Here is a 10612-nt window from a genome sequence, read left to right as displayed (position 1 = left end):
CCCTCAATCTTTAATTTTGTGTAATTGTGTAACTTGTCAAAATTATTTATAATTATCTATAAATGTTTTAATTAGTCAATTAAGTGGTCCTTATTGCAAATTGATGTTTAAATTATTTAATTTATTTTGTTATGGCCGCAATTAATTTAACCAATTCATGGTTTAAGGAAATTGGGATCATTTTTGTAAAGCTAGCCTTTTAATGGCCTTAATTGAAATAACCAAATTCATTGGCTTAAATTAATTAAGGTCATTAATGCAATTTAATTTTCAAATCTGCTAATTAGGACAAATATGGCAATAATTGAAATAATCAGTTAGATTAAAATCAACTAAGGTCAAATATGACCATAATTAAAATAATCAGTTGGATTAGAATCAATTAAGGCCATATTCGCAATTTTAAGCCCATTTACGCAATTGGCCATTTTAAAATTATTTTGATGGGTTAATTATGCCCTAATTTGTTTTAAATTGGAATATTATTACCAATAATCAATATTTTAATTTTTTATCTGTGTATTAAATTATCTACTTTCTCTATATACATATGTATACGCTAGGTACACACACACACACACACACACACACACACACACATATATACATACATACATACATATATATATATATATATATATATATATATATATATATATATATATATATATATATATATATATATATATATATATATATATATAAAGAAAACGGGCCAGCCTCATAAAAAAAAAAAGAAATTGGACCGTGTCCAGCCCAAACCAGGCCAAGACTCGACCCAACTCAGTCAATAAAGGGGGTATATCCCCTTTTATTTTCATTTTTCAAATGACCCCTTCCCCTTTCTCTCTCTTCCTCTTTCTTGCAAAACCCTAAGCCGCCGCCTACCTTTTCCCTTCTCTCTCGTCCTAAAAATGGAAATATCACTGAACAAGTGTAAGATGCACAGCTTTACAGCGTTATTTGCGTGCAATGAATTAATGCAGCGGCTGTTTTTACCCAAATCTTTCCAAAATTGGTAATGGAACATTTTCCTTTTGCTTTTCTTTAAAATTATTAAGTCAATGAATTAATGCAGCGGCTGTTTTTACCCAAATCTTTCCAAAATCGGTAATGGAACATTTTCCTTTTGCTTTTCTTTAAAATTATTAAGTCAAAGTTGATTATTGTTGTCTGATTTTCGTTGTATTGTGTTACTATTGCTTGATTTCCATTGGTTGGGGGTGAAGGGCTTGGATCGAGTCTGATAAGGTCAGATCTGGCCGTTCATTTGTTGATAAGTCGTTTTAAGCCATGGATTTGCTTTACAAGTTTATTTTCTGGGAAGAATTGTTTGTCCCACATCGTTGTTTTGAGGGTTTGAACAATTTCTAGGGTTCTATGAATAGAAACCCACCCTCACCATGATAAAAAGTCGGAAAAAATTGGGAAAAAAATTAAAAGAGGCTAGAAACTTCGAATTCAAGCCTCTTAGTATAATTTTTTTAAAGACTTTGACTTAGGTTGAGGTTTTCTTAGTTCTAAAAATTCATTTCTTTATTGTTTTCGAGTCTGGTGTGGTTGAGTGTGGTTTTGGAAGCACAAAAGGCTTTCAAGTTCAATTTTGACCACGACTGCACTTTATAAAGGTAACATTTTATCCCTTTTTGCTTATTTTTGTTATTTAAGTTTGCTATGTGATAATGGCCCGTTTGATGTTATTTTGGTCGCTGGATTATCTTTGGTTCAAATTAAGTGGCAATGTGCTGATCTAAGTAATGTTTAAGGTTCATTAAATGTTTCGAAACAGAGATTACTTCCTTATTTTCAAAAAGTACATGCTTAACCTTAGTGTTAGTTGTTAATAGGGACTGAATGTATGAGTTTAGATAATTTGTTGATGTTGCTCTATAGATAGAAATACACAGATTGTGGTATGCCTCATTAGATCTTGAAGTTCCTATTTGGCTGGTCATTCCTTAAAAATGACAAAATACGATTACATGGCTAATTACAGTAACCTTAATGAACTTTTAGATTAATATTAATCCTATGTGAATGTAAGAGATTGTTGAGGTACTGTGGTGATTCATCTTGAACAGTTTAAGGTAGTATTAGCTTTTCTTGATGAGACTGTGTAAATTTGAGTCTTTGATCTGCTTTCCTAAGTCTGCATATTTTATTGATGGCACGGTTAATGGTATAAGCCAATGACTAGGACAAGTAAAGGATCATGATTGAATTTAAACAAACTTTAAAGAATCTAGGTACTTACAGGAGTCCCATGATGTGGTTTAAAGCACTAGAGTAAGATTAAATGAGGTCTGATTGCATTTGAATAGGCCTAATACCTGATCTCTGTTTTTTCTCTCTTTTTTCACCACTAATCTTCAAGCTAAGCACTAGCCTTTTTTTTTTTTTTTTAACTTCAAGGCAAACGTAATTACATTCATCTAATTAGCATTTGCTACAATTGTTAAGCATGAATTATACTATGAGGAAGACCTTCACTTGATGAAAAAAAAAGTCAACAATTAATTTAATTTTCTTCTTATTATTTTTTAAATTTATAGAGGAATCGTGAATATATATTGGAAAAGAAATTAAAAGACAGAAACTGAACCTTTGGTGGAATCGAAACGCCAAAGTGATATAATAGTTCAATTGCAACCATTTGAACGTGAAATTCTTGAATATTTGAAATTGTCTAAGTGGAAATAATTTTCTTATCATTCAATGAGCATCTTGTATTTCATAAAAATTTGGGGCAATATGATAATGTCTGTTGTTTTTCCTTATTCAAAACGTCTACTACTGCAAAATTAAATATGATCTCTTTCTATACCTCACGAGCAACAGCTAATTTCGGGTTCCATTTGTTAATAACCTTGTTGCGAGCAATATCATGTCCTTCATTAAGCAACTTAAAGATTTGGTAAGCCAAATGTTAATTGCAACTTAAAGGCTCAAATATGCCATCGAACTATCAGAATTGTATTGGTTTTAAAATATGACCTTGGCTAGTTGTATCTTATACACTAAATGTAGGTATAAAAATAAATAGCATTCTAGGATATGATGTATAAGTTCTAAAAAATGAAGATTGGGAATGAGGCCTATTTGTTTGGTATGATGTGCTCTCAGGTTGTCCACTAGAGGATGACATTGGTCTGTAAAGTTGTAATATCATCTAAAATGAATCAGGACACCTAGATACAACTAGGATGATTGTGTGTCATGGTTTTTCACTTAAGCAGAGCGTAGTCTTGACTTTCATGTTAACAGACCCTCCCTCTTTAATGTCTAGTTCATGCTTGAGTCTTCAAAAGAGGTCTAGTGGGGTTAAAAAGGGTAATTGAGTCCTAATATACTCTTGACTATTAAAAATGATTAATCAGCTAGTGAAAAGGAGCTGTTTGGGTCTAAGGGTTAGTGTTCAGTGTAAACTTAAGCTTTTAAATGATTAATGTTCAAATCTGCATAGGTGGGACCCTAGATTGAATTGATTAGAACTGTTTACTTGTATGGGCAACTAGGTGTTTAGATGGGATTTAACTTAAGGGCAGTGTCGAACTAGTTTTAACCCCAAGGTTTGGTGGCTGCCATTAGGTATGAGGATAGGGTAAAGGATTGAGGTTACCTTGGGAGAGTAAAGGGTGAGCTTAGGCATGAACTAGAGGTAATGACCAGTGGGACCTTTGTTCCCTTTTTACTGAAAACAGGACTCAGGATACGGATAGAGAGGTGATGACCTCACCCTACCCTGTTTCTCTTTCAGGACCCTGAGGTTTTCTTTTCTTCTGAACCTTATTCCCATGGCTGTGGGATTCACAGGGACCTTGTATTTGGTTATAAATAGTTTACCATGCCTGGGAGGGAACCTTTGAGAGTTATGCTATTTAAAACCAAGTTAAACAAAGTGTGAGGGTCTGTCACATTTTCTGCCATAATTAAAGGATTAAAAGCTTCTATTAACTAAGTTCTAGGAGTAAGTTATCTATCAGGACATAGATCCATGTGTCAGAGTTCAACTTGCTTGCTTTATGTGTGCTTAACAATGGATATGTTCAATAAAACCTACCTGGTATATTTATGCCTAGATTGGTTGTGTGGTGGTACTAGACAGAGTTTGAATCTGGGAAGAGGACATTTAAGTTAATGTAAAATTGGTGGGAATCTTTACTCTTGAATTTGGACTGTTGCATTTAGACCTTAATGTGCATTGTAGTGTAATTTGATTTGAAAAGGCAAAGTTGTACTCTGTTTAATAAGGTTTGTCTATATACTTTTGGAGTGTTTAAAGTCCTATCATAGTTGGAACTGGAGGATGGAATAAGTAAATACTAAGTCTGTGTCAAAAAAGGAAATAGTGATAAGCTGGAATTGGTTTAATGTTGTGGCTTGAGGATGTTATGAGTACTCTTCAAACATTCTGAACCATTTGGCATATGGTGGTCTTTTCAAGAAACCTCAAAGAGGGGGCAGAGAAGCTACCCTCCAAATAAGGGGTGTCATGACACAACCTATGGACTATGGGGGGCATTCCTATTATGAGAGGGCATTGATTTTCCTTAAATCTCACCATTTTATCAAAGGCTGGAAATAAAAATAGGTGGGAAAAGTTAACTTGTTCCAATGTCTAAAGGGAACCTAGGAAAATAGGAAAAAGAAACTGGTTATTTCAATAAGGTGATTCTTGCTTTCCTTCTAAGGAAAATGGATTAGTTTAAGGCCGTTGATAATAAGTGTCTTTTTAGGAGTCTAAAAAATCCTGAGTTGTAAAGAGCTGTTTTAAGCTTTATGTCATTCTTTTTCTGTGAGACCTGGTGATATACATAGTTTCTCATTTCTCTTTTTATTCAAGTGGCAACTCACATGAAATCTTGTTGTGTATATGCTCTTACTACTGCTTGACTAAGATAAAAGTTCATTTCTGTGTTTTTTCCTGGGAATATAAATTTGTAGTCTCAGTTCATTTAATGTTGTTTTAGTTCAGACTTCTTGGTGTTCCAACCCTGTTTTGGTGATCCTAAGTTATAGGATTTTTTCTCTTTACCTGCATCTCTCTACTGTGTTTCTGTTACTACATCAAGCAGCCCTCACTTTCTACTATGAGGTCTGCTAACATGTGAAACTAGTGAATCATTTATTTGACAAGTATAGGAATTAAGTTAGACTTGAATTAGCTTTAGTTTATATATTTGAACACTATTTTGAGGAATAAGGATTAATTAGAGGAATGAAATAATCTTGAGGCTAAAAGTTAAACATATAGATTGTGGATATACGCAAAATATGCATGGACTAATGAAAAGGAAGAGGAATATACATAGGGTATACCCTTGGTATACACATCACATGTGTATATCATAAGTATACTATGTGTATATAAGAGAATGGGCCAGTTACAGGCAGTATGTATACATGAGTAGAAGAGGATGGTTTGTTTGTATCACTTATTTGACTAAGTATCTTGAAGCTGCTTTGTTATTTTTTATACATCATTGCATTACAATATCTGCCTCAGCCTCTATGTCATGACTTTGAGTTTACTTTCAATGTTGTTTGTATTTAAATTACTTCCCTATGTGATGATGCTTGTGCACAACTTTGGGGCTCTGATTGTATACTATGGCAACACTGGTTTGGGGAGTTTGAGGTGGTTTAGGGGATAGGTCTAGCCATTCCCCGATGTCTAGCCATGCCTGGGGTTCGTGAAAGCCCATGGAACTTGTGCGGTGTCGGGCATAAGAGTGGTGACAACCTTTTCCATTTGGTATGACATGAGTTACAATTCAGTGAAGCCAATAGTGTATGATCAAGTCCTTTAATTGTGCACTTGTAATCAAATTTGATATACATATATATATGCGAATAAGTATGCAGTGATAGGTTCAGTGAACATAGACTAATTTGGTTCCTTTTTCTTGTCCTCCTCTTACTGCATGGCCATTTGGGCCGAAGTCCACCCTCTCTGTTGGCCCAAAGGCCCAATAGGAAATTTTCTTTCTAAAGTTATTGAGTCCGACAAGAGAAAAGGAAGCTAATATTATTGAAGGCCTAGTCATGGGTGAGAATGACATGAAGGCCCAATCATGAGTAAAAATGGTCCATTAGGGGTTTGGTACACCCCTAGCATATCATTCTTTCCTTAAATTTCATCATGCTAGTTCCTTTATTGATTAAAGTGTTGTACTTGTATGTTGTAAAACAAACTCACACTATTATTGGAATCATTTATGGTTTGGACTAGGAATCTTAGGTGAACGGTACATATGCCGTTTAGTTCGACCTTAGGCCCCCCAACGGGATTTTCATAGCCCGGATTAATATAAACATTTTCTGAAGGAATAAAAAATGGCTTAGTAAACCAGTGAAAAGAATGAAAAGGATGATTCTACCTACTAAAAATTGTTATCATCTTTCCTAAGCAAAGAAAAACTAGGCTTGACATTTTTCATTAAACTAGAAGGACGTTTTTCTCTAGTTGTAAATTCAGTTTTCCAAAAGCTTTTTTTTTAAAGTCCAGGCAGAAACAATAATTTCAAAACTGTGCGTAAGTGTAGTTTTTTTAAAAAAATGCCAGAAACAAGCACTTATTTGGACCAAAAACCAGTCGGAAAACAACTTTAAATTCGTAGACATGTAGTGTATTAGTATACCAAAACGCAAATATTTTCTGGACTAGATTCATACAAAATATTGAGGAATTTTGAGGACTGAGGCCCAACCTAAAATCACATTTTTAAGGCCCAACTTAATCAAATTTTTTCAAGAAAAAGATAAGAGAAAACATGTTTTTGGGCTGAGCCCTGTAATTAAAGGAAGAGATAAGATTTTGGGTCAAAAACCCAATAGACCTTAACCATTTTTTTCAGAAAAAAGAACATAAATTTGGGCCTAAGCCCGTGTAAAAAACGTTACTCTTATATTTATGGTCCATTCAATCTTTCCTCATATTCCGCTAGCGATTTCTGAGAACTTATCCATTAACCTCATCATTCATATGAATAGTAATGAACTTGATATTCCTTTCTTTTTACCCTTATGAGCTCTATCCTCTCAGTTAATTAATAGCTGCATCTAGAGCTCTTCTGCTGAAATGTTACTCCATCTCTTGTCTGCGTATCGTTCAGTTGTGCCGGTACTGATTGATTCTGCTCAACTAGTTAATATTTTCCTTAACCCCTTTTGGATTTTCTTACACTGAATCCTTGGCATTCCCAGTCTTACTGCAGTAGTATTCGATGATCTTTTACACTGGAACGCACCTCAATTTCTGAGGACTAATTTTTCTTGGATTCCTTGGTTTCTTTATATGAGAAATAACATGATTTCTTCTTAATACATATGCAGTCCTTCCTCGTGCAACTACTAGCTCATCATCCCTACGTACATGTAGACTCTATATTCGTGGCTTCACAATTCCTTCGGTATCTCTTGATTACTGTTGTTTTACCACCAATGGGTGTATTATGGAATTAATTGAACCCGATTAATTTTTGAATATTATCTCCCTTCTCTTGTTACTAATATTTATGCTCATACTCACGGTTATCCCTTTTCCCTTATCACCTGTCTGTCTACTAGTTCTTCATACTTTATCATCCCCATTGTCTTTTCGACCTCTGTCGTTTACACCCTTATATGCTTTCTTACCCAGTACTTACCATATACTCTTATTCACTTTTGGTTCCATCCTCCTTTTTGTGCCCGTTTAGTATGTCCGAAATTCTTACTCCTTTGGCCTTTATGTATCCTTCTTACGCTTCATAGATATTCCATGCCTTCATCCTCTTGGAGTTTAAATTATTCTTCCCCCTTAAGGATACCCTCAGAAAACTGGTAATATAGTATCCCTTTCTTCCTTGTATCAACTGAATCAATTAATACACTTTACTTGATTCCCTCTTTCTCTTTTCGAATTAAACTTCTTATGCTCGGTTTGGGTTATCGGTAATTCTTGTACTTACATCAAGAAAATATCGAATCTATTCTTCAGTGATCCTCTTCTTTCGATTTATCCTTGAAGTTTCTAGTCCTTAGTCCGACTGATGAATTAGAGATAAATTGGAAATTTGCCGAATTGTGAACCAGGCTCCTAACCATGTAGTGAATTCAAATCAGTTCACTCTTTCCTTGGTATGTAATTTCAATTATAGATATCTAGTAGAACTATTATTTTGCTTATTCCATGAGGTTTCATTGCCACCAGCTTTGTGCCAATCGGACGCATCATCCTTTTATCACTTCCTTTGAAATTCTTCTTGGACTCTTGGCCCTCGCTTTATTCTTACGTGATAAATCTCCCCTATAGTCTGGCATCCTCTATATGTGGTTCGATTTATCAGTCGCACAAATATTTGAAGTCCTCAAATACTCATTTCCTCTATTCAGCTTTTTGAGATTAAAGATTTTTGTCTGTTCCCTCTTCTGTACTATCTTATCTTGTAACCAACCAAATTCGGTTTATCCTTTTAATACTATCGTAAGTCGATACACTACCGCATCTATTTTCCACGACCCGCTCTTTCATTTGCCCAACTCATACTGTTTTGTAGTCTTTCTTTACTAGATGGTTGTACCATAGTCTGGCGTCATAATTATTCCAACATCTTGTCGATCCTTGTCTCTTTCTTATCTTCCCTTTCGATACCATAACTTGTTCCTATATCCCTCGTACATTTATCCTATTCCTTTATGATTGAATTTCTGTACTCCCTATCAAGACTCTTGTCCCATGCTATCGATGTTTTGCCTCTTGGCCAAACTTATCAGCTTATTAACCTTCCTCATGTTCTGGATGGTTACACAACTTTCCTTACTTTCGCTCTTAGGGCCTTTCTTGACTTCCCTTGCTCATAAAGTGCTCTGCCCCACTTGCCATTCTACAACATTAGCCCTGGAATTCGTAGAATATTCTATTAGAGGTATGAATTCCTTATATTTCTTAAATTGTCTTTTAAGGGAGGGGGAACGTTTTCTGATTTCTAGGTGAACGTATCAATATGACTTCATATTTATCCCTTTCGGATGTACCCTAAGGGTCAGAAATCCCTTAACGTTTTCATAAAACCCGATTATTACTTCTCAGATTATATCCATACTCATCGTTATTATACTTCAATCTGATTTGTCAAGATCTGTTTCCAGGGCCTTCGCATTCTTCCTTTACCCCATATTTCCATACTCTATCCTTGCTGCTTACTTACTTTAGAGATTTATCCGGATGGCTCTTCACCTCTACTGTCGCCTTACTTGATCCTTACTAGCAACGTACTTTCCCTTGCTTACACTTCTCTTCTTTTTATGACATCATAGTCTTCTTACTCTTATATACACATATTCTTCTTCTCCCTGATATTATTGCGTCATGATTATCCAACTTTAACATTCGAGGAAAAAAATATCAATCTGCCCTCTAGCACTTGCTACCTTAACTTCAATACCCAACTCAGTCTATACCATTAGCATATCGTATGATCGATTGTAAGGACATGCATAATATTTAATGTGGCCATACATGAGTTATCGTTTACATCGCTTATTAGTACCTCACCTACGAAATATCCCAATGCTATTTAAAGTTTTCCTGAATCTGTGGCTTTAGTACATCTCCCCTCTTTTTGCCTAGCTAGCCAGACTCATACCTCACGATCATTTAAAATTCCAAGCGCAAGGCTCATATGCTCATACTTTCCCTCGGGCTATTCTGGTTCCTCATATTTCTCGCATGTCTGAATCTATAGGACTTTTTAGCATATTTTCTAAGCCCTGATTATGAGCCTCTGGCAATATAGAATTTATGAACGATCTTCACTCAAACACCTACTCTTCTTTCCTTTTTATTCATAAGCCGACATCGCTCTTATTTTTCTATCGTCAAGTAGCCTTCACCACATCTGTCTGAAAAATCAAGGTAAACCTTCTTATAAGGGTCACATCCATCCTTTTTATTACTACATGGTCCTTTATCACATATCTTTAAAAAAAACAATTTAAAGTTCTAGTGGAACATTCACACAAAACCCGGTAATGCATTTCCCTCAAGGTTAGAAAGTCCCTTACTTTCCTGATTGGATAAATACTATCATAACCTTTGAAACTTCCAATATCTAGAAAATTTTCATAACCACAAGTCAACACATGCGACTGCTTTTCATTCCTAATCTCGGGGTTCCTAATGGTAACAAAATGTCTTAGTCGCAATTACCCATAAATACTCCAATTATTGGTTTCTGTAAAATCCCCGGTTATCGACCATTAAATGATATCCCATAAAAATCGCACATAATATAAAGAGTTTCAGTAAGATAATATGTATACTTGTAATCGTCCTGTCCTGATCTTGGTCTGGAGAGCTATGAAGTGAAATATCTCTTTCATCATCCTCCCACCATCTACTCGTCTGACCATCCTCATCTCCCCCATCATAATCCGAAGGATACGAATACTCTAGAAGTTCCTGATTGACCGAAGGCCAAGCCAGAGGGCTAGAATACTCTGTAACACTTACACTCGTGGCTGCTTTGACGTAATGCTCAATCCTAGGAGACACTGGAGGGACCAAATCTGGTACCGCCTCAAGAGCCTCCTGCTCCATTGGTGTCTCATACGAACCCTTAGACGGGTC

The sequence above is a fragment of the Lycium barbarum genome, chromosome 1 (assembly GCF_019175385.1).
Source record: "Lycium barbarum isolate Lr01 chromosome 1, ASM1917538v2, whole genome shotgun sequence".
NCBI lineage: Eukaryota > Viridiplantae > Streptophyta > Magnoliopsida > Solanales > Solanaceae > Lycium > Lycium barbarum.
The sequence above is the reverse complement of the archived record's forward strand: the minus strand, read 5'-3'. Positions refer to the sequence as shown.